Below are 5750 nucleotides of genomic sequence, written 5' to 3' on the forward strand. Positions count from 1 at the left end.
AGGAAGAAAGGAATGCTATAGGAAGGGAGAGTATGGCCAAGGGGGTGTTGTTTCTTTAACATGGATGAAAAGCCAGCATGTTTTCTAGGCTGATCCAGAAAAGAAGGAAGCAGTGATGGTGCAGAAGAGAGAAGAGAGGATCTGTGGGGCTGTATTGCTGGGTGAGTGTGGGGGATGTCAGCAGCTGCACAGTGGAGAGGTAAGCTGGCCCAAGGATCAAGGGCAGTTGCCTGTGATAAGAGGAGGCAAGCACAGGGGTGAGCAATGGTCCAGAGAGGCGGGGAGCTGTGGTTGTGGTGGGAACCTGTATTCATCCTCTTCTGGTTCCTTCTGCTTTGTCATGGTAACAGGAAGCGAGCTGAGACAAAGATGGGGGAAGAAGTACTGGAGGTTTGTGGAAGGAAGAAAAGTCTGAAATAGAGGTCTAGAAGAGCATGGGAAATTGAGGGACCAGGGCAGGGTGCTATGACTGCCCAGCAGCCTCGAGGACCCATTTGAAGTCAACGTGACATGCCAGAATATTCTCCAGTTGCAGCTCTGCTGCGAATCTGCTGGGTAGAGCAGCCACAGGGTGGACAAGATGTTGGACTTGGCCAGGCTGGTGGTCTAATCAAGAGGGAGTGAAGGCAGAGAGAGGCAGCCGGGTCAGAGTAGGAAGGAAACGATAGCCCTTGACTATGGGAAATGAAGAGAACAATGATCTGAAGAAATTGTCATGCTCAGACGTGTCTCCATATAGTACGCAAGTTCACTGCCTCTTTGATATGTTGAGAATTTCCAGTAGGTCACCTACCAGCTTATGGAGAAGTCTCCTTCCACACGTCCTCCTCCAGTTCCCTACCACTACTTCTGGCCTTCACCACTTCCTGCCTCGATTCTCTCCCCAGGATCTCCGCTATTCCTCCTAGTTCCATGCACAATGATTTTGGCCATAGTAATCTAATTAATGATTAATGGCCAAGAAATTAATAAGTAATAATTAAATAATAAACAAATTAACAAAGACCATCTAAAATAATCTAAAAAGCAGCTTTGTCATGTCACTGCTTTGCCCCCTAGTAAAGAGCAGCTCTTTACTTCCTACGACAGTACCTCACACATCTTCAACCTGGGGTTCACAGCTCCCTCTGCGTTTGCAACCTTCTGTCTCACATCGTGTGACTCTGCTCCAGACAGGCTGGTCTCCTTATTGCCCCTGCTGGATGTTGCTCATGTTACGCTTTCTGCGTGCAATGCTCTCTCTGCTTTTCGAAATCCTATGTGTGAAACCTACTAAACTGTGATTGTGGCTGATGCAAGGAGAGGGGTGGGATTGGAGTGGGCTGTGTGTGTGTGTGTGTGTGTGTGTGTGTGTGCGTGCACGTACACACACAGTTAACAGTTACTTGAATTCTTTGCAATATGCCTGTCTTCCTATCACTTTTGTAATTTAATAATTGGAAACAGTTTAAATTCCATTGTAAAAAAATGCTTCTTAGTTGCACTGTAGCAATAGGTGGTTTAAATTTAAATAAGTGTACCCCTTGACAGAGCAATTGGTTGAGGACCTTATCTCTGGGAGAAAACTTCCCAAGTTCATTGAAGCATTGTTTATAATAGCAAACAACCCGAGATCCCTTAGTAGGGGACTGAGTTTATAAACAAACAAACAAACAAAGGTATATTCAGACCATTCACAATGAGCATGACAGTACATTTTAGTGGTTAATGGTGCAGCCACTGCAAAGACAACTTAGATTGGAATTTCAGCTCTCACCCTTGGGGCTAAGTGACTTTGGGTAATTAAAATTTTCTGTGCCTAAGTTCCTTCCTCTGCTATATGGGGACTACAATAATGTCTACCTTACAGATTTGCTGTAAGGAAGCAGTGAGTTGTTACATGTAAAGCATTCCAAACCATGCCTGGTTCTACCTAGGATGTAATGAGCAGAAGAAAGTATTTCCCCATCCTAACAACAAAAGAAAACCAGATAAACTATAACAGTGTAACTTTTCATGAGCTTATCAGAAAGCTGAGGAAGCGGGGCAAACAAGTATCCAACTGAAGTCAGGCTCCTGCAAGGAAAGATGGGATACAAGCATGGACTCAGCTCTGCTACAGCACAGGGAAAAGAAATGTTGGGATCATATGCGGAGGTAAGAAGAATTCAGCTAGATTTTAACTTAAATTGCAAAGGCCAAGTGTGGGCTAGCATGAGGACACAAACCCAGGAGAAGAGACATGAAGGGGATTTGCACTCACACATGGGATCTTTTGCCTGGACCTCCACTGGATGCTCATGAGAAAGTGGTTGGGAGCAGAGCAGGAGACCAGGAGAACCTCCTTTGGTGGTGTAGACCCGGGACGCAAGCGGCTGCTATCGTAGGAAAGGCACAAAACCCTGGTTGAACCCTTATCCCCTATTAAAAAACACGTTTTTAATTTGCTCAGACGCTGGGGAACTGGAGCAGCTAGGGGAAAGCTAAAAGTAAAAGCAACATCCTCTACTCTTGAAGAAGGAGCAGGAAGCAATTCTGGGTCTGGGATCACATACCAGTATGAAGAGAGGTGTCCCACATCCAAAGGAGGGGCAAGGAACTGGCTCATAAGAGACTCCCTATAGATTCAGGGTAGTTGGGCTCTCCCGGGGAAGAGAAGCAGGGTCACTGAGAAAGCCCAACCCCTGAGATCCAGGCAGACAGGACCAGCCTAAGACCGATGCTGGACCAGCACAACAGAGAGCTGCTCCTTCCCTCTCCCACCACCAGGCTAGCAAGCACCAAGCATCAAGCAAGAACTTCTGGGGAGGGGACAAGAGCATGGTGAGAGCAGACAAACAAGGAAGAATGAAAGTTGAAGGTGGAGTGGGAACACTGAGAAAAACCCTCTGAAACCCCAGCTCCACCTAAGCACAAGATAATCCTAGGGGAATTCAAGCCAGTGGTGCATAAAAGATAACCAGAACAATAATATAAGTCAAAGCTCCCTGAACTCCTGAGTACATTTCCTCAGCACTAATGGTCTAACAGAAGAGGTGTGCCCATTTATAGGTATAAATACTATTTGCCTCAATGTTGACTATTCTATACATGATATTCAAACAAAATCAATTCAATTCAATTCAACATTCAACCAAAAATTACAAGACATATGAACAAGATCAAATAATAATAATAATAATAATAAATTCAAAAACCAAAGTCAAGAGACAAAGCAATAAATATAACCAGATTCAGAGGTAACACATATACTGGCGCTATCAGAAAAGGAATTTGCAATAACTATAATTCTTATGTTAGATGCTCTAGGGGAAAAAATATATGAAATCCATAAAGAAATGGGAAATTTCAGCAGTTAGATGAGAACTATTGGGGAGAGACAAATAGAAATACCAAGAGAAAGAAAACCGTGGTACTTTAGATGAAAAATACCTTCAAAGAGAAGAGAGAGATAACTGTATAGAAAAAATATTTAAAAGAAAATTCCCAAAATTAATGAACTACCCCAAACCACAGTTCTAAGGAAATCTAACCATGAAAACACCAAACAAATAACACTAACAAATATACCTACACCCATCATAGCCAATGGGCAGGTTTAAAAACTACATGTATAATATTGTCCCATTTACAAAAACAGAATTATTTTCTAGAAAGATGATCATCAGAACACTTATGATTATTTGTGTAAAATGGCATGTCAGGTGACTTTTTGTGTCTGCTTCATATTTACCATTTTCTTTGAATTGAAGATAAACAATAAAACTATTTTCATTGACAAAATCTGACTAATTGTTTCAATAAGGGAGCTAATCTCATTTACCTTATTTTCACAAAGAATGTATTCTGGTTCATTCTTCAATTTTTACATTTTTTATTTTTTATTTTACTTTATGAATTATGAAATTTTCCCTCTCAAATAGTTTGTTACATAGCTACTTTATAATTTGGTCATCATTTATCTTTGTTTCAAGAACATATTTGAAGACATACTTCTCTACCAATTGAAGGAAAAAACATTCCAAATTAAGAATTCTACTGAATGTCTTTGAACTATAAGACACAATAGGGTCATTTTATTTCTTGTCATCTAATCTTTTTCCCTATTTATGTTAAATTTAGACATTAATTTTCAGGTTACAATTTTATGTTATATAAATGTATATGTAGACTTTCAATATACATTTATTAAGATTTGAGTCTATGGTATTTAATTTAAATGTTCACTGTAGTCTTCAGCTGTGACTATACTGTTTGGTGGGGGAGGGGTTACATTCTGATTAATTACTTGGTTTATTAGAGCAGTACTTCTTGAACTTTAACATGCATATAAATTACATGGAGATCTTGCTAAAATGCAGTTTCTGATTCAGCGGATCTGAGGTGGAGTCTGGTTCTGCATTCTCAACAAGGTCCCAGGAGATATAATTCTGCCAGACTGTGGACGTCTGAGTTGTTCCCCTCATGACAAGTACATGGATTGTACATTTTGAGCCCTTGGACCTCTGAAAATGTTTTTATGTTGAGAATGAGAGACAATTTGGCCAGATGAGGAATTTGGGGTCCCAAACTTTCTCCCTCAAAACTCTATAGACATGGATTGCATCATTGATTTTAGCATCTATATATATATATATATATATATATATATATATATATATAATTTTTTTTTAAAGGAATTCTGGGGCACCTAGCTGGTTCAGTCAGTTAAGGATCTGGCTCTTGGTTTTGGCTCGGGTCATGATCTCACAGGCCCTGAGATACAGCCCTATGTTGCGCTCTGTGCTCAGTCCCTCTCTGTCCTCTCCTCCCCCCGCTCTGACTCTCTCTCTCTCTCATAAATAAATAAAATCTTAAAAAAATAAAAAGGAACTCTGAGACCAGTTTGCATTTCCTTCCTTCCTCCCTTCCTCCCTCCCTTCCTTCCTTCCTCCTTTTTTTCTTTCTTTCTTTCTTTCTTTTTTTTTTTTTTTTTTTTGTATGTAATCTTCTTTCAGGGCATTAATAGAGTTCTTAATTTCACATAATTTTACATTCACCAGGATACATATATGAAGAGTTTGGATCTCTCCATTTTGCCTAGTACCCAGTGAGCTATTTTAACTGAGAGACTGAAGTCCTCAGGAAGTTTTATATGTGTTTGAATATTGCTTTGATCCATTTGTTCTGGCATCTTCTACAGAAATATGGTTATCCACATATTGGATCTCCACTGTATATCTATGAAACACCATGTATTCTTTTTTCCTTTTCTTCCATTATTTTTTGCGTTATACATATATATATTTCCTAGGCTACCTTCAGTATCACTGAAATAATTTTTGGCATTTTGGGCATAATTCTGCTCTTCATTGCTTTGAATTCATTATGACACTCTGATATTATCTATTTGGTTCTAAAACATTTATTCAAAGCCTCATTTATTTCTCTGTATGGCTCTCCCTAGATCTCAACATAATCTTCCACTGTCACCTCGTTTTACAGTTCATCTAATTTTATGGGCAGCATATTTTTTAATGTTGACAGTAAAGAGTAGACTCTGTCTGAAATTCATATATATATATTATATATATATATATATATATATAATATATATATATATATATTTGCTTCAAATGTTTTTCAAAAACATACACTTTCTCTGAATCTCACTGGTCAGATTGCATGAGAAAGAATCTTCCCGTGGACAGCACACTAGCTTTATTCTTGCTTATTGATTGTTGCTAATCAGTGAGCCAGCCTGAGGGTAGCGTGGAGAGCAGGAGAGCCCC

The sequence above is a fragment of the Enhydra lutris genome, unplaced genomic scaffold, assembly GCF_002288905.1.
Source record: "Enhydra lutris kenyoni isolate GAN:26980312 unplaced genomic scaffold, ASM228890v2 scaffoldscaffold48, whole genome shotgun sequence".
In the NCBI taxonomy this organism is placed as follows: Eukaryota; Metazoa; Chordata; class Mammalia; order Carnivora; family Mustelidae; genus Enhydra; species Enhydra lutris.